The sequence below is a fragment of the Lactuca saligna genome, chromosome 2 (assembly GCF_052625555.1).
Source record: "Lactuca saligna cultivar CGN05327 chromosome 2, ASM5262555v1, whole genome shotgun sequence".
In the NCBI taxonomy this organism is placed as follows: domain Eukaryota; kingdom Viridiplantae; phylum Streptophyta; class Magnoliopsida; order Asterales; family Asteraceae; genus Lactuca; species Lactuca saligna.
Window position 1 is genome coordinate 18,809,202 of NC_136418.1, and position 22,699 is coordinate 18,831,900.

The 22,699-nt window shown below is 34.7% G+C and overlaps 2 long non-coding RNA genes, 5 other non-coding genes and 1 pseudogene across 8 annotated transcripts; 7 read left to right on the plus strand and 1 right to left on the minus strand.

The window, feature by feature from the left end:
- Nucleotides 1–2,147: 2,147 nt before the first annotated feature.
- On the plus strand, nucleotides 2,148–4,599 carry LOC145030736 (uncharacterized). The gene is made up of 5 exons (XR_013676696.1): nucleotides 2,148–2,349; nucleotides 2,489–2,706; nucleotides 2,779–2,859; nucleotides 3,079–3,143; nucleotides 3,225–4,599. It is a non-coding gene; the product is annotated as an uncharacterized LOC145030736 (long non-coding RNA).
- LOC145030735 (tubulin beta-1 chain-like) lies at nucleotides 3,753–6,200 on the minus strand (annotated as a pseudogene). Its single transcript, XR_013676695.1, has 3 exons — nucleotides 5,714–6,200; nucleotides 5,332–5,601; nucleotides 3,753–4,431 (listed from the first exon to the last, which is right to left on the minus strand). The product of XR_013676695.1 is annotated as a tubulin beta-1 chain-like (transcript).
- A 10,443-nt stretch (nucleotides 6,201–16,643) lies between these two features.
- On the plus strand, nucleotides 16,644–18,962 carry LOC145030737 (uncharacterized). The gene is made up of 2 exons (XR_013676697.1): nucleotides 16,644–16,735; nucleotides 17,696–18,962. It is a non-coding gene; the product is annotated as an uncharacterized LOC145030737 (long non-coding RNA).
- On the plus strand, nucleotides 16,783–16,888 carry LOC145033256 (small nucleolar RNA Z161/Z228). The gene has a single exon (XR_013677488.1). It is a non-coding gene; the product is annotated as a small nucleolar RNA Z161/Z228 (small nucleolar RNA).
- LOC145033240 (small nucleolar RNA Z105) lies at nucleotides 16,955–17,026 on the plus strand. Its single transcript, XR_013677473.1, has one exon. It is a non-coding gene; the product is annotated as a small nucleolar RNA Z105 (small nucleolar RNA).
- On the plus strand, nucleotides 17,107–17,179 carry LOC145033242 (small nucleolar RNA Z105). Its single transcript, XR_013677475.1, has one exon. It is a non-coding gene; the product is annotated as a small nucleolar RNA Z105 (small nucleolar RNA).
- LOC145033246 (small nucleolar RNA Z103) lies at nucleotides 17,825–17,929 on the plus strand. The gene has a single exon (XR_013677478.1). It is a non-coding gene; the product is annotated as a small nucleolar RNA Z103 (small nucleolar RNA).
- On the plus strand, nucleotides 18,012–18,114 carry LOC145033245 (small nucleolar RNA Z103). The gene has a single exon (XR_013677477.1). It is a non-coding gene; the product is annotated as a small nucleolar RNA Z103 (small nucleolar RNA).
- Nucleotides 18,963–22,699: the final 3,737 nt, after the last annotated feature.

Here is a 22,699-nt window from a genome sequence, read left to right on the forward strand (position 1 = left end):
ATTATTTATGTAATAATATTAATGAACTTGATGATTCATTAGATGATATTTTTTTTTATGTCTACTAATAGCATTGAACTTATAGTTTTAAATTTTTAATAAATATAAACTTATAGATGTGATGTATTTTAAAAAATGTTATAGGATATGTTTTCTACAAATAAGACAAGTTTTATTGAATAAGACATTTTTTCCAAACTAAACTTAATCGCCGAACAAAACTAATAACTATAAGCACATTATTTTTCACCCCTGAAAAAGAACCTAATAGTCAAATTTAAACTATTATATGTCTGTCTACTATTCTATATCTGTCTGATTATGTGAGTACCGTCACTAGATATATGTAAATAGATGATGATATATGCCAATGTATTGCGTATTTCTTTGGAATTTGACATGTTTGTGAATTGAAACTACGTTGCACAGAAACTATTCAGCGAAGTGAGTTAATCTTTGTATGTAAAGTATTCATCGAAATGGATCAAATTGTCGCAGCCGCATCACATGAGTATCCCACTATTTTATTATATATTGGGATCTAAACTCAAAAACTACACCCAAGAACCTAAAATATAAATTGTAAACGTGCTTTTATTTTTTATCGAAAATAATGATGTATTTTCCATTGTATTTCAAATCTTTTTATCATCTAAAGAAGTGTTGCATGATTAATAATACACAATTATGTGTTCATGTATATTTGTAAAGAATCCTGAATTTTCATTTTTAATCCTTATTGATTTCGTTTCTGTTCGAATGACTCTTATTGATAACTGATTATAAAAAAACTAATTACCTCTAGAAACTAATTTACGAAAAAAACTATTCGCACCCGTCGCTTGGCACGGGTAAACGGCTAGTGTGTGTGTGTGTGTGTGTGTATATATATATATATATATATATATATATATATATATATATATATATAAACCATCACTCATCCTTGGATGCAAAAAAATTGGTATGCACGTCTTTGATTTTAATGAAAAACGAGCCAAATTAAACAGTAAGATAATTGTTGTGAATACAGAAAGAAATTGTGTTAAAACTGTAGGAAAATGTAAATTATTGTGATTTTAGCAAGAACAAGTTTGAGATTTCAAATCCAAATCATCGGAAATTAATTGGCTAAATGCTCTTGGATTTTGGTGGACCTGAGGTATTAATAACGGAATTATTAGCGATAAGATCACATAATATTCAAATCTTATGATGTATAGTTTTAGATAAGATTATTCATGTATTTTCGTATGTATTTGTTATTCATTGTAATATATACATCATATATACACGATCACCATATAAGGTGAATTCAGTAATCCTTATAGGAAATTTATTTAAATTTGCTTCTACGTGTTTTTGATTTGGTGTATCAGTTTATGGAATATGGATTTTTATCCATATAAGATATCATCGTTAATTTGTTTTTGATTTTGAGGTAATGGTTGTATAACTAATTTTTCTTCGTCTGTAGTTACAAAACATTTTTTTTTTCTTCTCAGCGGACCAGGTTTTGGGTGCAAAAAATTTTCAAGAATGGATCTAATATATTTGTTGTGTAACTCATCTTTGTTACTGAAAGATCTCATGAATTTTTATCCGTAAAAAATGTATGTTTTTTTGTTCTTTTTCTCCATTTTTTGCTTTCTACTTCTTGAAAAAAAAAAAAAAAAAAAAAAAAAAAAAAAAAAAAAAAAACACTCACCATTAAAGTATGTATAAACCATTATCAGTTGTCTTTTAAATATTATGCTTCTATTTCATATTATTTATACGTTTCAAGCCCAAGGTCTCTTCAAAATAAGCTCCATGTTATTCATCGGTTGATTTTTTTTTTGTTTTTTGTTTGTTGTGCAATTTATATATTTGGTCTCTTCTACCTTTATTGATGATTAAAATTTTATGGTTACTAATCCTATCATAATGTTTAAAGGTTGGTGATTGTTTAACTATTTTGAGGTTGGAAAAACTTTAAGTGAGGGGAGATGGAATGGTGAATTTGATAAAGATAGTCATTATAAATTTTGTTCAAATTTGAGGTATTATTAAAACAAAAATAAACATTTCTTGATTGTTAATAGTGAAACATATGTAAATTGAAGTGTTTTTTTCTTTTTTTTTTTTTTTTTTTTTTTTTTTTTTTTTTTTTTTTGTTTGTAGTTGTGAATAAAGCTTGTAGCGAGGGTACCTTTGCTACTAAATATGCATTTATTAACATTGTTGTGGCTCATGTGTTAGTTTATATATCCTATCTTTCTCTTAATTATTTTATCCAATTTAAAGGCTTCTATACTACAAAAAATAAAAGAATTGCAAGAGCAACCGGAGATGCAAATACTAAGGGAGGTATAAAGTTAATATTTCTCTTAATTATTTTATGCAATTTCTTTGATGAACTGATTTGATCATTCATTACTATGAAGTCCACATTTCATGTTGACTTGGTCAAATTCTTTCTTATGTTTTTATTGATGCATGATTTCAGGCTGATCTGGAGAGAAACCTTTCACAACACAAAAAGAAATAAACTCATGGCATCATAAAGAGGCGACTTATACAAATAGCCAAAAGAATTGTTATAATTGTAAAAACTGCTACATATGTTTAATTACTTATTGTTAACTTCTTATATCCATTTGTGATTTGATCATCTGAGTTTGAGACAAGAGCTTTACAGTTACGAACTGGAAAAGATACAAAGAGGTGAGTCAATATTAATAATATTTGTATCCCAATTGATTTTAGCATTATTCTAATAACTGCTCATTTTTTCAGGGTGATAATCAATAAAAAGTAAACCACTTGCTTGAAGAAATTAATACTTTGAACAAGGATAATGCAAGATTACAAGCATAGGTACATTTTTGGTGACGTTTTTATAAGAATTTGTATATAATATTTGTCACTTTATGTTGTAAAAATATAAAGGTAAGGTGCTAGAAAGTAGAAAGTGTGTTTTATTTGTTCCGATATGGAAAATAAACCAAAGCCTAGAAGGTGATTGAGTTGGAAACATTCATACATGATATTTCCCACCAAAACCAACAGCTGAAAAAACACGTGTTTGTTCTTTAGTCAAAGATTCAAGACCTTGAGAATTCCATGGCTACCAATTATCATCTAAAAGGTCAAAGTCAAAGGTTTGTCTCATTTTTTTTATAACGCAACATATTGTACTATAATTTTTACAGTTTTTTAGGTGATGATCGATTTTTGTTTAGTGGTGTAGCATGTTGTTATGGAAGATGAGGAGATGAAGACACAACTGGAATCTGCAAGAAGTCTAATTGAGAAACTGGTTTTTGAAAATGAAAATCTTATTGAGAAAGTGAATAGCTTAAATAGTGAAGTCCATGAAAAAATATAATTATATAGTGAACTTTCTAACCCCCGCAGATGACACATCCCTAATTTCCAATGATGTAAATAAGTCAACAATCGAGTCCTTTCTTCGTATAGTCGAAAAAACCATATACAAGTCCCTCAACACCTTATTCCAACTTTTTTATATAAACAAGGAGAAATTCATTTTTTTTTTTTCTAAACACACTGTTTTACTTTTAGTCCAATGCACAGCAAACACAATAGACTTCACGGGTCCTATCAATTAAGTTGAAAAGAGAATAAGTCCAAAAAAGAAAAAACTTTTGAGAAAAAGAAAGGACAACCAACAATCATACATTACAAAGCCCAAAATCACATTGATTTTATTTTTCAAAAATACAAAATCCAACAACTATTTTACATTTTTAACCCTCGTATTCCCCTTCACCTTCCTCCTCCTCCTCATACTCCTCGTCCTCCACCGTCGCATCCTGATACTGCTGATACTCCGCCACTAAATCATTCATATTACTCTCTGCCTCCGTAAACTCCATCTCATCCATCCCTTCCCCTGTATACCAATGCAAAAACGCCTTCCTCCTAAACATAACCGTAAACTGCTCGCTCACTCGTCTAAACATCTCTTGAATCGAAGTCGAATTCCCGATAAAAGTTAATGCCATTGAAAGCCCCGTTGGCGGGATATCACAAACACTCGATTTCACATTATTCGGTATCCACTCAACGAAATAAGACGAGTTTTTGTTTTGAATGTTTATCATTTGTTCATCAACTTCTTTCGTGCTATTTTGCCACGAAACATAGCGGACACGGTTAGGTATCGCCCGTGGCGAGGGTCCGCAGCACACATCATGTTCTTCGCGTCCCACATTTGTTGTGTGAGTTTGGGGATGGTTAGAGAAATGTATTGTTGGGAGCCACGGGAGGTTAGAGGGGCGAAACCGACCATGAAGAAGTGAAGGCGGGGGAAGGGGATTAGGTTGACTGCCAGTTTTCGGAGGTCGGAGTTAAGTTGACCGGGGAAACGGAGGAAACATGTTACGCCGCTCATGGTTGCGGAGATTAAGTGGTTTAGGTCGCCGACTGCGGGTGAAAAAAGATGAAAACATATTAAATGCAAGAAATAGCAATGTACTTTACTTTCATTTATTCCTATTGAAACTAGTTTAAAAAATCTACCCAACTAGCAATAGGGTCCAAATACCATGCACTTTTCATTGATTTGAACAAGTAGATTTTTATAATGTAAAATGCGTTAGTTGAGGAAAAAAAAGCGAAACAAGAATGTTGTGATAGTCGTAGAATATATAAAGTATGATGCTATAATACACAAATAAATAAAACTATGTACCTATTTCTTGCATTGCTTTATTAATGTTCAAGGCAAGAAATATCAAATTCATTGATTTGTTTAATATAGGATCTTAATTTCATTTTTTTTTTTTGTATTGTTTTTCAAAAACTCTGCCTAATTATAGCAATATCATCCGAATACAATACAATCTTCATCGCTATAGTTAGGATAAAAATTTCAAAATATAATCTTTTTTAATATAACTTTATTTTTAAAATTGCAATGCTATAATTGTTAGAATTTCAAAATACAATACCTTAGACAAAAATTAGAACTACAATGTTGTAACATAAAATGATAAAAGCTCCTTGTTATAAGACACAAATAAATGGAAGCAAAACGCTATTTCTTGTTTTCAACACTTCTAGTGTTAAACAGATGAAATAGCAACACTTTTAGTCTACCTAATTAAATTTAAAGCATTTATCACCTAGAAGATTTTTCAAAGTAGAATGTCTCACTAATAAAAAAAGTTAAACTATGATGTCCTATAGAAAGAAATAAAAGTATAATGATATAACACCCATATAATTGAAAATACTTTTTCATTTCTTGCATTGAAAGTTAGTTTTACACTTTTATTGTACGGATCTTAAACTTTGAGATTATTGAAAGGAAAGACTACTCACAACTTGGAGTGGTGAGTTTTAGGGTCCTAAAACAGATGTCATAAAGAGCTTCATTGTCAAGAACCATACATTCATCAGGATTTTCAACCAGCTGATGAACAGAGAGTGTAGCATTGTAAGGCTCAACAACAGTATCCGAGACTTTTGGCGATGGAAAAACAGAAAATGTAAGCATCATTCTATCTGGGTATTCCTCTCTAATCTTCGAAATCAATAGCGTCCCCATTCCAGACCCTGTTCCTCCTCCAAGTGAATGACAAACCTGAAACCCTATCATGTATAAGATCACGAATCAGATTACTACAACATATGAAATTGAAAAGATGAAGTTCGTAGATGATTAAGATTGTGTAATTGTGTAATTGATCAAGTTTTTGTACACCTTGTAATCAATCATAATTCTCAGCCTCCTTACGAACAACATCAAGAACAGAATCGATCAATTCAGCTCCTTCAGTGTAATGCCCCTTCGCCCAATTATTTCCGGCACCGGATTGCCCAAACACGAAGTTATCAAGTCTAAAGATCTGGCCATAAGGACCAGATCTAATGTTATCCATAGTACCAGGTTCGAGATCCATGAGTATAGAACGAGGAACGTATCTGCCACCGGATGCCTCGTTGTAATAAACATTGATTCGTTCGAGTTGGAGTTCGGGTGTTGATCCGGTGTAACGGTCGGTTGAATCGATGTCGTGTTCATTGCAGATGACTTCCCAGAACTTGGAACCAATTTGGTTGCCGCATTGTCCACCTTGGATGTGCAAGATCTCTCTCATTTTCGTTGAATTGTTTGGAATTTGGGGGAGATAAGAGGATCTTCGATTGGATTTGGGGACGATGAAGGGGTGACTGGAAATGGGGGAGTGGTTAATACAGGGAGGGAGTGGTTGGACTTGTTTTTACTCCTAGATTTGGAAAGCATGTGGGGTTCGTTCCTTGCAATCATTGTTGACCTCAGTTTTGTTTCTTTTGTTGATCTCAAAGGTACGACAAATAAAAAGATATTGATACAAAAGTGGATGATGATGAATTGATGATAGGTGAATGATGAAATTAAGAATAAGTTGTAGAGTGTAAATTGCTTGTAGTAGCAACCAATTTTTTTTTCTATCTATTTTGTTTTAGATGATAGATTATTTTATAAGAACAATTTAGGAATGGCAACCGGATGGGTTGGGGCGGGGCATGGTTTTCCAAACCCACCCCGATATTTTTCGGGTATTTTATCGGGGCGTCCAATTGGGTTTCGGGTATTTTATCGGGTTTATAGTAATTCATAACAAAATTTCTATTCGTTTTTAAGGTACCCCGATGTCTTATAAAAAATACATGTTATAGTCTCCTTTGTAAATTAAAAATATGATGCATCACTTTAATACAATAAATTGGATGTTATATAAAAAATTATTTGATTTAAGTTTAGTATAATACCCCAAAACATAAATAATTGTTAATAACTAAAAGGATTATTTGATTTAAGTTTAGTGTAATACGTCAAAACATAAAAAATGATCATTCACACCATATTTTGAAAAACTAAAAAGATTGTCCATAGTAAGTATTTTATCTTTGAATACGTGCAATTAACATCAAAAGGCTTCGTGTGTGTATGTGTGTGTGTGTGTGTGTGTGTATATATATATATATATATATATATATATATATATATATAATCGGGGCGGGACCGATCGGGGCGAGGAGAACCCACTCCCTGCCCCGAACTCGATAAAAAACCCGATAACGACCCATTACCTGACCCGAAATGATCAGGTTTCCCTGTCGGATTCGGACTTTTTTGCCATCCCTAGAACAATTAATAACTAAAACTTGTTAACATATAACAATAGTAAAACCTTGAGTCTCATCCCGTTGTATAAAAGGAGAAAGAAAATAAAAAGGACAAAAACGTATATCCGCCGTATATGATCTTTTGAATATTAAACATCCCTCCGTCAAATAAGTATATGAATATACAAATAATCAAATAAACTAAATACATGTATGAACAATAAAGCTATAAATAAATAAGATTGAGGGTCAACAGAGGCAATGTGCACAATGTACGAAAACATATAACAGGAAATACTAGTAATGAAGCATCCAAAATAAATAAAGACACAAGTCATACTCATATGAACATGGCCCGCATTTTTAAGGGGTCTTAGTTTTTTTTATACTATATTCAACCAGCCCAAATGTGAAGGCGTATTCCACACACAAAGGCAGCAGAAGATCAGTCAGGGTCGATTAATCGATTACGGAAATCACTCGATCATTCAATCGTCCGCTCTGAAGCCGAGTAAAGAGGACGAGAAGAAGTAGAATTATTATGTGAACACTAGACATGAGATTCAGACGTTCGAGACAAGTTCCCAGAGTTGTTTTATAGAGACTTGGTTTTGATATATACATGTAAGATACTATGATTCAGTTTAATATGTTTTTGCTAGGTTTTGAGTTCGTTTTTTTGTCGTGAATCTACTTGAGTATGATTCTGTGAGCAAATAATATAATCTACTCTGAATTTTGGTAAACAGCTAGCCCTGATTCGATACAAATTAAAGCGAGTTTTCAAAAGTTCCATATAAATCTTTCTAGTTTCAGTCTTGCAATGGTTAGGACCATACAGTTAATGAAGGCATTAGCCATTAGGTATTAAGGATCACACTCTTGTAGTTTTCTAAGATATTTCATGGATTGGAAACGGAATTGATGTTTTTTTGTTCAATTTGAAACTAATTTCCTGTCATTTCTCCCAAAAAAATTGTAAATGGCATGTGAGGTGTGTAAATGACTATTTTGTATTGTCCACTTATGCATCATCTTGTGCCTATCAGGTGCAATTATGTCTTCCATGTAAGGTGATCTATTTTCATATTTCCACGAAGAAAAAACAAATTCTAATTGATAACTACTTCAAGTTAATTGTGAGCAAGAACACACTTAACAGTGGAGGACCAACCAATCTGCTATCAAGAAAGCTAGGAGAGCTTCACGGGTCTTCGGTTACACGTTAGGGCGTAAGGGCCTTTTTTTCGGTTCGTCCTGGGCATTTAAATCCTCAGGATCGGCCTTGTCCACATTATCCTATATGAGGTCATGTCCTCTGAAACAGTCAACTCCTTTAAGTCTAACATCATAATACATGCAGACTTATTTCTCGGGTGTCATTTACTCATCATACCATTCACAATAATCATCTTCACCCCTCTAATTTGTGGTATTGGGTGGTCTCGTACAAAGACACAAGTCATAATCAAAGGACTACTTATATACTACCCAACTATCTTAATTTTATGCCTCCACATTATCCTATATGAGGTCAAGTCCTTTGAAACAGTCAACTCCTTTAAGTCTAACATCATAATACATAGCGCTGTAAACGAACTGAACGTTCGGCGAACCGTTCGTGAACTGTTCGGCTGGAAGTTCATTTATGTTCGTTTATTTAATAAATGAACGACCATGAACAAAAATTATCGTTCGTTTAGTTAAATGAACGAACATGAACAATGGTCTCGTTCGTTTATTTATGTTCGTGAACGTTCGTTTATGATGTTCATTTACGTTCATTTATGTTCGTTCGTTTAAGTTTATTTATATTCATCTATATTCAATTATTTTTTTTATTATATTGCTATATTATATCTTCATATATGTTCAATTGTGTTTTTTTTTTATCTTTGTTCGTTTATGTTCGTTTAGCATGTTCACGAACATGAACAAAGTAATTTGTTAAACAAACGAACATGAACAAGAAAATCTCGTTCGTTTATCCGTTAATGTTCGTTCGTTGTTCGGCTAACTTAAACGAACAAACATGAACAAGACCTTGTTCGTGTTCGTTTGGTTCGTTTACAGCCCTAATATTAATACATGACTTCTTTCTCAGGTGTCATTTACTCATCATAGCGTTCGCAATAATCATCACCACTATTCTAATTTGTGGCACTGGGTGGTCTTTTGCAACCAGCCAAACCACCGTAATATTCATTCCCAAACTTTCTCAATGATCGACATCATTCCTGACGAATTTCTAATTTTTTTGTTCAAAATCATATGTGGCAAGGTTGTATTAGGAGTCCACCACAACATCCTGATTTGCACGGCCTCGATCTTCCCCTCATCCTCCTTCTTGGTTGGCCAACATGTCAAATTTATATAACATACATGGCCCCCGGCCAAGGCTATATATATTTCCCTTATGGGGCTTCTTTTTACACAAAACTATATATGGTTGTTATCTATTTAAACCATACCACATTTATATGTTGAGTGATATCATGGTCAACACCACCATCCTTATGTATAATGGAACCTATGTACTTGAAGCTCTTTTTTGTTTGTAGGACTAGGTCACTAATAAATATATATACTTGTTCGTAATTTTTCTCCCCACTAAAAATGAACTTACTACTAGAAAATAGATCTATAATGACACGTAAACTATGACATTGTAACATCTTGAGATTTGACAGGTATTTCTGAATCCTCTCTTCTATTATTTAATTGTCATTTGTAGTCTCTGGGGTTAGAAGAGTCGAGCCATGTGAAGCCTAAGGGCTAAAGTTGCAACTTTGGGATCAGGAAAAGTACGCTAAGCATACATAAGGTACGTTGAGCGTAATAGGCGTGCCCTAATACGCTAGGTGTACACTTGTGTATGCTAAGCGTGCTCACGTCAGATGGAAACCCTAATATTTATGGTTTGGGTACTATATAAACAACCTTATGAGCTCAAAACCCTTCATTATTTCAGCCTCCATAACTTTGAGTTGTTTCCCCCAAACCCTAACCCTTGTCTTGAGTGTGTGAGCTAAAAGTATGTGTTTTGAGTAGTTGGAGAACAAAGTGTTACATCAAGAAGTTGGAGAAGGAAGATAAGATTGTAGATATGAGGTTTCTTTGTGCTCTAGAAGCTCAAGGAGGTAAAAAGCTCCAACCTTTAAGCTTGTATGACATAGATATTGTCATGCTAGCTTTATGAAACCATTTAATGTCCTAAATGTAACACCCAAAATCAGAAAGTCCAAGAAAGGAAAGAAAACCCTAAGTCAAAGGGTTAACTCGTCGAGTCCAGGGAGGAACTTGACGAGTCCGAGCGGGATCCGGATCGAGGAGTAAGTGACCGACTCGGCGATTCTGGTCTAAAGAGAGAAACCCTAATCCCGGGGCTTGTACCCTATATAAGGGATGTTATGTCCCTTTCTCAGCCTCTATATCATCCTAGAGAACCTGTAAATCCTAGATTTCGTATGAGCTTCCATCATTGGGAGAAAATAGCTATGGAGGGGGGAATATTTGAAAGGAACTTGAAGATCAAGAGGGTTGCTTCAAAAGAGAGGTGTAGATCCGAGAACTATTTCAGTTTGTGCTCATCTTGGAGGTAAAAATCTTTTATCTTTCCTCCTTTGCATCTAGATCTATCTTGGTTATGAGTTTTGGGGCTTTTATGCTATGTCCTTGAATTATTTCGAGTTGGAGCCCAAATCTGAAGTTACTACTTCAGATCTAAGTGTATTCTGGCCTAGAAAATCATAAAGCATTAGTCTTTGGGTTGGTTGTTAAACCTTTTTGTCTTAAACCCTAATTTGTAGTGTTTTGAGCCTTGATCTCCTTAGTTATACGTAAAGTTTGCAACTTTACATGGGGAATGGACTTTGGAAGTATGGATCTATGATTTGGAGCCCCTGCATGGCGCGAAAAGCCACTGAATGGATTAAGAACTGGAGCGACTCGGCGAGTTGGATGAAGTTAGATAGCAACTCGACGAGTTGGAAGAACAACTCGGTGAGTCTGTTGAAGATTGCCTTGGACTCGGCGAGTCTGTTCTTGGACTCAACGAGTCAAGTCGCGAAACCCAAACCCTTCAAGTTAAGACTCGGATCAGTGAGTTGAGTGGGGACTCGGTGAGTTGGATAGGTCAGGACTCGGAAATCGGTAGACTCGACGAGTCAGGGGCTGACTCGGCGAGTCAAGTCGCGAATGAAAGGATTCTAAGCTAATGAACTCAGCGAGTCAGTAGGCAGACTCGACGAGTAGGGTTGACCTAGAAGGTTGACTTTGACCAGAGTTGACATAGTTGACTTTTGGAGATCAGTTAAGCGAAGCGATATATGTTTTGATATTGGTAACTCGGGGAGCTAGTAGAGCAGCAGTTCAGGGAATTGTCGGTCAGCATCCAGAGGGGTTATCAGCAAGTTCAGCAGTACCAGGTGAGTTTCCTTCCAGTAGGAACAGGTCTAAGGCCACAATACCGGCCCGTTTAGCTAGTAGTAGTTTTAGGATTGCGGTCCGATGCAGTAGTTAGTATGTTTGATGCCTTTGTGGCTCAGACAGGATTTATATGTTATGTGTTTCGGGCTACGGCCCGATGCAGTATGCAGTATATGTGTTCATGCTAGTTGATATGTTTATGTTATGATATGTTCAGTCAGCTTCCGGACTTCAGTCCGATGCAGGGGACAAGGTCCCAGTTAGTTTACGGACTTCGGTCCGATTCAGGGGGCAAGGCCCCAGTTAGTCCGCTTATGCTAGATGATATGTGTTATGCTAATTGATATGTGTTTCAGCTATGCTATGATCAGTCAGTTCCGGACTTTGGTCCGATGCAGCTAGTTCCGGACACTGGTCCGATGCAATCTTCATATCTCAAGAACAAACTCGGCGAGTTGTTCATACAACTCGGTGAGTCACAGTCGGAGTGTTCATATGTTGAAGGGAGAACTCGACGAGTTGTTCATACAACTCGACGAGTCGGATGCAAATTGACTAAGTGTTTGTATCAAAGAGGAACTCGTTGAGTCTATGCCAAACTCGACGAGTAGTAGCGAGCAGATTTAAGAAATGAGAGCAGGGACTCGACGAGTTGGTAGCCCAACTCGACGAGTCAGGTCAACTGTATGTTGACTTTGACTAAGAGGTTGACTTTGACCATGGGTAAAATAGTCATTTTACCCTCAGTATAGTTATCAGTATTTGATTGAGTGTACTTATGGAAATTGTAGTCGGGGACATACTGAAGCAGCAACAGACAGTTTCCAGAGCAGTTTATTCAGCAGCCAGACTACGAGGTGAGTTTCCTTCCAGTAGGAACGGATCTACGGCCACAATGCCGACCCGTTTAGTTAGTAGTAGTTCCGGACTTCAGTCCGATGCAGTATGCAGTATATGTGCTTATGCTAGTTGATATGTTTATGCTATGCTATGTTATGCTTAGTCAGTTTCCGGACTTCGGTCCGATGCAGGGGACAAGGTCCCAGTCAGTTCCGGACTTTGGTCTGATGCCTTTAGTTCCGGATTTCTGTCCGATGCAGAGTGTAAGGCCCTGGTTAGTCCCAGACTTCGGTCTGATGCAGAGGGAAAGACCCTGGTTAGTTCCGAAATTCGGTCCGATGTAGTTTCCGAACTTCGGTCCGATGCAGTGGGCAAGGACCAGTATGTGTTTATATGTTGTTGTATGGTATGTGGTAGTTTGGGGAAGCTCATTAAGCTTCATGCTTACAGTTTCACTTTTGGTTTCAGGTACTTCCGCAAGTAAAGGGAAGAGCTTGGGTTGATGACATCGCACACACCACATCTTCAGTTTTGTCCTGGGAGTTGATTTAGCTTTTCATCGATATGATTTGATACAGTCTTGATACAGTTTTCTTGTGATACTTTGTTATGGTTTTGAGATATTGACGTATGAGTTTTATTTTATGGTATTGATCTAATGATTTTAGTAATGATTTAACAAAAAATCTTGGATCATATTTTGGGATGTTACGAATGTCATTTTATTTTTAGTGGCGTCGAATATCTCTTAATGCCTTGTCAAGGGACCTTTTAAGTGTTTTGGGACCATATGTCGTTGTGCTTTTTCTCCATTGTTAAACATATGTTCACTTAAATAACAAAATCTATGACTTTGAAACTCTATGTATCTAATCAAGTTTGATTAGAAAGTAAAGTTTGTTCTTTTCTTGGAAGTAAGTTATATATAACAATTGTCATCAAAATTTGTTGCTTCAATACATAAACATTTTTTCAATTAGCCCCAAAACCAATAAAAAGATTCATATTTAAATGTTAAAAGAATGTGACATAAGGTAAAAGTGAACCCATGAGTCATGAGCGTCGAGTAAATAGTAACGATCGTATTGTTATGATATGCATGCAACTGCGAAAGGATTAATTATTACCATTTTAAATGATTAATATTAACATCAACAAGTTATGTAACTATGTACACACCGATGAAAGAGATATAAAGAAGGTGATATTTCAGATTGTTATACAAAATATCGGAGGGATTTATGCAATAAAGATAAATATAAACATAACCTTATTTGAATGTGGGTGAGGGTGACGGTGCACTGATGTTAGGGTTTCTGGTATCGAGAGAGAAGGTAATGAGTTGATAGAAAGAGATGACAATGATGACTGTTGAGTTTATGGTGGAAAGGGTTTTTCAATTCCGTCTTTTTTTTTTTTTTTTAATGAAAAAACCAAAATTATAGTAATTATATAAAATTATTAATGTTTATTATAAGTGTCAATTGTATCTACATAAAATTACAAATTACTTACATTCTGACAAAAAAAAAAAGATTAAACTGTCAATTATTTACCGGTCAAGATAGTCATTTCGCCTTGATATGAACTTGTTGCAAAGTCGATTCCCTTTCTCCTATTGCATTTTATAAAAGCCTTTTCATAAGTCATGATAAATTATCAACAATTGTTAAAGAAAGAATGTAATCCGACTTAAAATGATAACTTACATGTAGAATACGAAAACTATAATTTACTCCAAATAAAAAAAAAAATTCCCATAACATATTATTACCTCCTCCGTAACACATATCTATACCTTATTTTTTTCCAGTGGAAAACATAAGAAAGAAACAAGTAACCCCCATGTTACTATTTTGGTGCAACATCTTATTGGACGACTGACAGTGGAAGGGGAAAAATGACTCTATAGATAACATTGGGCTAAAACTGTCAAGGCCAAAAATTAGTGTTTGTAACTTACACCTAGAATAAAAATAATTTCTCAATAACTAGTGAAGAGACTCATGCTTCGCATGGGTCAGACCAACTAAACTGCCCTCGTGTTGCCTTTCAAAAATTGAGATTGGAGTTGAAATGTTTCGTAGATCCCACACCGTGCAAACTTTCTATTGATTTCATGTTGTAAAGATTGTTCCATTTTGGTGCCATGTGGATGCGAATGAGTAGTCCAACTGGCCTTCCCTGTGGCAACTGTCTGCCAGATCAGATATGTATTAATTATTATCCAAAATAATAATATAATAACAATAATAATAATAATAATAATAATAATAATAATAATAATAATAATAATAATAATAATAATGTGCCTATGCTTTGCATGTGTTGGATGTGAATTATATATGATGCAGTTCATGGAGTCAAAATATACATACGAACACCAAAAGCTCATGCTGCTTACTCTTCATTACTCAATGGCATATATTGTGCCATGATAGCCCTGATCTCCAAATCTATGTAGTATGTACATCTGCATCAAGATTATGGATATTAATTTCATGGAAGTTTAGTTTCCAGGTCCTTTAATTACTGCATCAATAACTTTGTATTGATCACCAAACGCATGTCTTCTAATACATTGATGTATTGATGTCCATATTGAGAACTATAATACAGTTTTAAACCTTCAGGCAGGGGGCAAAGAAGATACCATATTTGGAGTTAATATACACATTAACTTACATTATAAAGCTTCATTAATTTTAAGGATGACTTATCAAATTTGTCAAAAACTAAGTGATATTGTATCTTCATAGTCTTGTTCACACACATAGACAATATTGTAAAAGAAGATGAACTGAAATTATTATGTAAATTCTTTATTCCCAAGAAAACCGAGTGAGAAAACAAAACAGTACAAGAAAAAGAACATTAAATAAGAAAAAGTCAACTAAGAAAGAAGAAAATCACTCTCAGTAAATCTTTGTACTTATATATATATATATATATATATATATATATATATATATATATACACCTGATTGATTATTGTCTGTTGGTGTTGATGCATATTCTTTCTATCCAACTGGATTGTTGTTTGTATTGACGCTATTGGCAAGATAAAATCTTACAAGCTTCTCCGATTGTTCCTTGTCTTTACCTAACTTATTTTCCTGTTGAAAATCATAATTTAGAATTTTACATTAGATTTGACCTGCAACACCAATCGACATTGGAGATGAACCCCGAAAAAAGATAGATTGATTAAACTAAAATAAAGAAACCACTTTGCAGCAGGTGGAGGGAAATTGAGAGGAACCCGACACATACCTCATTCACAATCGATTAGATGACAAAGGCTTAATTTTGATTCCTTCGCATGGGCTACTCCCTACCTCAGATTTTGATTGTTGGTTATTTTATAAGAAAATAAGCTCATAGCAACATCAAACAACATTTGAAGACCTAAGACTTTAAAAGGTTCAGTCAAGACTTTTAACAAACATGTGGTGCGTAAACGTTGCAACATTTATTCAACTTTGCCGCTGGTATCGCCCCATGAAAGAAAGTTCAGCCCCAAGGTTTGTGAGCTTTAAATCAGAACAACACATCGATTTAGGGGACGGTGGAGAAGGAGAAACAAAGACCAATCGATTTTGAGCAACAATCAATCGATTGTCGTAAGAGCAAGGCATTGGGATGACCGATAAAAACCACAAACAAAACACCATAATCCGTAGTGGAACTAGAGAGATAAATGGGAGTTTCGTCGCAGTCGGTAATGGAAGGACAATCGAACGTGGTTGGAACCGGATTGAGAATGCAAGATTAGTGAAAATGATGATCGTCTGAGAGAAGACTGAGAATAGATTGGAAAGACATTTGATGAGGGAGGCGGTGGGAAGCTCAACTAGGTTCCGTAAAGTTCCAATAATGAAGCGGTGAGAGAGCACACTAATATTGGTTATACTGGCGGTAAAATCAGACTATCGGGCAACACATAAGCATATTAACAAAAGCAAAAAAATGTTAAAAGTGGTCCAATAGCAAGGCATTAAGGAACTCAAAATTAATATCAATATAAATACTACTATACTTTGTAAAATATAATAAAGTAAATTAATTTCTCAATAATATTACTATACTTTGTAAAAGAAAATCATTACCTTCCATTTTGAAATATGTGTAAAGAAAAAAGATAATCGGAATGGGCCTTTGAGATTTGGGTCACGCAACAGAAAATATTGTGGGCTTTAGTACGATTTCAGTGGAAAGGGGGGCGATGAAACCCTAACTACGACACCAATGCTTCCCTTTATAAACAACCTCTTCCTTGTTCTTACCATCGTCAAAGCAATTCATCTCCATCAATGCATATTTTAGGGTTTTTAAAGCTAATCAGGTATTCCCAATTCATTCTTTCTTTCTGTTTTAAGCTTTTAGATTTCAAATCCAAATGACGATTTAGGATTACATCTCACGACGGTCGTCTGAAGTCACGTCTTTTTGTAGGACTGTGATAAATTGATGTATTGATCCATTTTTTCTGATGGTTTTTATTTCATCTTCTCTGTTACCTTTTCCATTTCAAAATTTCTACATGTGAAATCGATTACTTAGGCGAACATGGTGATGATTGTTTAATTCTACCGATAATTCATGAATGGATTTACAAACCTCCTACTCATTCTGAATGTTCGCCATTTTTGTGATTGATTTCATGTTCATTACTCTTTCCAATTTCCATATATTGTGTGCGAAGCTGTAGTTAGAAGAACGTGTTGATGATTGTTTAATTATTCCGAAAAATTCATGAATGGAATAACAAACCTCCTACTCATTCTGAGTGTTCTTTACTTGATTAATTGGTTTTTCATATGTTATTTCGATTTCCACACTAGACAAAGATCCTACATTTCTTAATGTTTAGCTGTATAATAATTTCGCACGATGATGAGTATGTTGTATTGAGATCGAAAGATCTTTGATTTTTTATATCAACAAGTCCTTTTCATCCTGAGTGCTTCAATTATTCACCTAATAAAACATTCTGACTCTGTTTTCCTTAATTCAAAGAAATTTCTTTAATTATTTTCTGAATCATATGAAATACAAAGGGTCTGAAGTTTGACTCTTCGGCTTTAACTTTAATGCCATAGTGTTGAATCCAGCACCCAATACTAAATTCCCCCCTTTGTGTTTATCAAGTTAGGATTTTTTATAGCCTATCTACAATCATTAAGGGTTACATGCATTTTATGTAATAAACTTTATATTTCCAAACGCTTTTTTAGTTTTTTTTTTTCAAATTTAGTAATTTGCATCGAAAATACTGATTACCAGCTCTCTTTTATTGCAATAGGTGTTGTGTATGAGCCGATGCGATATTAATTTTTTCGTATTCTGAAATTTTTTGGTTTCAATTTCACCCAAATTTGTTTCGGATGCGAAGAACATTTATTTATTGTGTTCTAATTAAAATTTTAAGATGATGGATATGATGATTATTTCCCCAGATGATCGAATTTGAAATAACTGAGCGCAATTTTAATTTTTCTCCTTTTGGAGAAAAATCCAAGCCAGAAATCTGATCCATGTTATTTTTTCTATTTGTAATCTCTTTATTTTTAGAAGAAATTTTGTATTATTCATTTTTCTGTCTTACGATGAACGTAAAATTGGAAGTGATGACTATTTCCCCAGATGATCGAAGTTGATTATACTGAGCGCAATTATTAAATTCTCTTTATCGAGAGAATCCAAGCCAGAAATCTGATCCAATTGCCATTTATTTATTTCAAATTTTGTTTGTTTATTTATATTTATTTATAGAAGTATGTGTATTATATTGAACTGCTTCTTATTGTTCAAGTATTAATGTTCGAACCAGATTACAATTCAAGTTCCTCCTTTTAAAAAAATTTAAATTTAGAAAAAACTTTGCTTTTTTGGTCTCTATATTTATATATTTATTATTAATGTTTTATTTTTTGAAGTCTTTATTATTTAAGAGCTTTAAGTATTTCTATCTATGCTACATAAGTACATATTGCATTGTCAAGAAGATATTTAAAAAACAAATCATAGATATTTTTTTCATCAAATATTATATAATCAAAAACAAAAAATTTAGTATCAGAAGTTTAGAATATTCAAAACAAAAATATTTAAGATAAAAAATATTAAAAACAAAAATATTTAAGATCAAAAGTATAAAAATAAAGATTTTAAAAGTTAAATACGGACAATAAAATATCTGATAGGCGGTAGGAGCATTTAAAAATAAAAATTATCATTTCAATGCACCAACACAAATTAAACATTGTATTTAAAATATTCTGCTACTTATCCTTAGAATATGGGAGCTGATGGCTGATATTGCAACTGTGAATTTTAATATTTCCACTGAAAAAAACATTAAATACCAAGTCGCCCCTGATTACTAAATGAGGGCATAGTTGTCAATTGACATTTTGTTTGTGTGGAAGCATTAAAGGTTTCGGTGGCAATATCACTTCTGTTTCTTAGTTTTCTTGCCTAATTACAAATGTTTTTTTCAAGCTTATTGTCTATTGTTTGGTTTCGCATCTTCATTTTTGATGAATTATGAACACTTTTTAGTTTGCTTATTGCTTTATGTTATCTCATTAATTTTGTAAAAGTTCCATCGATTTTTGCTTTGTAAATTTGTTCGAACTTTTGTTATGACTTTTATGTTATGTTTTTTTGGAACCGTAATTTTATTAAAAGACACCCCCTAACAAGGAGCCAGAGGGAGCTGTACTTACAAAACATAAAATATAAAGAATTACATAAAATATTAATCCATTTTCCCCAAACAAAGTTATATTTTCCATATCTACATTTGATTCAAACATGGACCATTGATCTAACTTTGTCAAACAACCAATTTCGGCGATATGAATTTTGAGTTACAGATTATATCATTCCTTGCCTTGCATGCCATATATCCTTGATTGCAACTGAAATGATTGAGAGTAATGTCAACCTATGTTTTGGGTAATTCACATACTTGGCTGAATGATTAACATCTCTTTTATATTACAGAACATCATTGTTGGAACACCACACCAATCCCATATCTGGTTCCAAAGATCGATTGCACCTGGGCACTTAAGTAACAAGTGATCCGATGTTTCCCTTTCGGCACTACATTGTGTAGAATGGACCTGTACCCCCCCCCCCCCCCCCCCCCCCCCCTCTGATCAAGAGTATTTGCTGATGGAATCCTATCCAATCTTGCACGCCATATAAAACAACTGATTTTGAATGGAATCCATTTGCTCCATTTAAATACACTGTCTAGATTAGAATCAAATGTTCTGCACGATGAATCCTCTCCCTTAGTGTTGCAACACAGAACTGATCATCAGCTTTAAAGTCTAAGTCCCATCCAGTTCCCACTTGGTTCCTCCGTATCATCAGAGCCTGCAATATTTAGTTTATCAAGAGTAATTTTACATCTATCAATAGTTTTCCTAACACCACTTAGGATCCCCTCATGTAAGAGTTTCCATCTCTATTTTGATAAAAGCGCAAGGTTTAATGCATTAATGGATCCTAGGCTTAAGCCACCCACCTCTTTAGGGGCAATTATTTTCTCCCATGCTACTTACCGGATTTTAAAAGAATTGTTAGGCCCTCCCCAAATAAAAATCCTCCGGATTCTCTCTAAGTTTTCAATCACTCCATAGGGGCTGCAAAAATTGATAAATAGTAACCGGGAAGACTCCTTAAAACTGATTTAGCTAATGTTACCCTCCTGTTGAAACTCAATGTCTTTGATTTCCATCTAGAGAGTTTACTGTTGGTTTTTTCAATCACTGGCATCCAAGAACTTTTACGGTTCATATTTGCTTCCACAGGAACTTCGAGATACGTGAATGGTAATGCGCATGCCTTGCAACCCAATGGTGAAGACCACCTCTCGACCTTATGTATATCAACATTAATGCCATAGACTTTCGATTTGTTGAAGTTGACGCTTAACCTTGAGGATACTTGAAAACTCTTGAGTATCCTAGCCAGGTTTTTTATGTTTTGCTTTGACCATCAACCAATGAACAAGGTGTCGTTTGTGTAGAATAGGTGGGAGAGCTGGATATTGGAATTAGGTATAGAGAGTCCATGAAAAACTTCTTTTGATCCAACTTCTTTTAATGCAATATTCAATCCCTTCATAGCTAAAATAAAGAGAAACAGTGAAAGGAGGTCTCCTTGCCTTACGCCTCTCTACAGATGAAAGTCATTCGTAGGACATCCATTCACTAGAATCGATGCCCTAGCGGATTCTAGACATCCCGGTATCCATACTCTCCATTTTATACCAAAATTCATTTGTTGCATCATCGAGTCAAGGAATTTCCACGAACAAACCTTGTTTACAATATTTTTCTGTTGTTTTTCTTCCCCCACGAACAAATGTCTTATTAAAGTCAGCTTTGAAGAGTAATATTTTTCTGTTGTTTTTCTTCCCCCACGAACAAACCTTGTTTACAATGAGGATCCTTAACCTTCGCCGCAAGTGTTATGAAAGAGTAATTGCAACCTTGTGACAAACTTCCCCATTGTTCAAAATGTTTTACATATGCTAGAATATCCATCTTCAATTCATTCCAGTATTTTTTCAGAAATTTGAATGTGAATCAATCCGGCCCCGGGGCCTTATCATTCTCCACAATTCCACACTGCCTGTTTCACCTCATCAATCGAGATTTCCCCTTCCAAAAATTCTTTGCTAGCAGCTGAGATGGTTTTGAATTTTGCACTCCTGAATTCTGGTCTATGCTTCCATTTTTCATTGAACTTTGACGAAAAAAAACTAAGGATTTCTGCTTTCATCTCGTCCGGTTGATTTGACCAAACTGCATTAATCATTAGACCATTCATGTGTTTTTTCCTGTTGCGGTTTTTAACGAAACCATGAAAAAATCGTGCATTTTCATCCCTGTCAATAAGCCATTTTATTCTCGCTTTTTGTTTGCAGTCCAAACTCTAATTTTTCTAAATCCGCGAGTTTACTTGAAATACCGCCACCTTCGAATCCTTTTTTTAAAATTTTTTTTTTTTAATGGATTTCAATTTATTTAGGAATATTGAATCTGTAGCACCATACCCTTTAAATTCAGAAATAGCTCTTATAACGACTTCATTGAATCCTGATCTCAAAATCCACGAGTTGAATAGCTTGAATGGCACAGGACCACTGGAGCTAAGTTCAAGAAGAATGGGGCAATGATTAGATTGTTCTCTGGAAAGGGCTGTACATGAAGCTTGCGGGAATTTAGTGAGAAAATTATGGCATACAAGAATTCTATCAAGTTTACTTAACTTCGCTCCTGGCTGTTGGAAATAAGTGTATTTATAACCCCCCATTTTTAAGTCTAATAATCTCCCCCGGTTATAAATCTATTGAAATCATGGGCAGTGTAAAAACAAAAATTAGAGTTTAACCTTTCATCATTTCTTCTCACAACGTTGAAGTCTCCCATGTGTATCCACATCACTCCTCTTGATTGCATCAAATTGGTCAAAGTTAACCACAACTTTTGCTTTCCTGTTGTTATAGACTGAGGAGGATATACATTAACAACTTTTTTTTTTTTTTTTTGAACCGGCAAATAATATTAATAAAAACCACCAACCTAGCAAGACGCTAGGGTGGGGGGAAAAGAGTACAAGAAATTTTTTTTACATGCAAATAAAATGATTGATACACCAATCATTCCATTGAAAAGTACATTGTTTTCTCCTATATTTCATCCATAGGAACACCGTTGATTTTACCAGGTCAACCACTTTGGCAGGGGAAGTTCTTGCTTTTTTGAACACCCAATCACACCTTGCCTTCCAAAGCAACCAAGTAGTCCCATAACAAATACTAATTAAGGATCTCCTTTTCGTTTCACATAATCCCCACTGTGCTGTGAATGCCAACATCTCCTCAACGGATTCAAAGTGAACATTTGCTAGGTCACACCAGCTAAGCACCCATTCCCATACCCTTACAGCCATCGTACAACGGAAAAGCACATGTGCTGTATCTTCTTCTGCATTCTCGCAATATGAACACATTGGGGAAGTGATCTGGATACCGCGTTTGAGGAGAGCACAAGCAGTTGGGATTCTTTCCAATTTTGCCCTCCACATGAAGCAGGTGACCTTCAGTGGGATTTCATGAACCCATTTTAGTGTAGTCTCCTCCATATGTAAGTTCCATTGATCAATTTTTTTTTCTGAGTCTATCAACGTGGAATACCCCATCGCTAGCCAGGGTACACACCCACTTATCATTTCCCTGCGTGGTTTGGAAATCACTGGTTCTGAGGGACAGCCGGGCAATCTC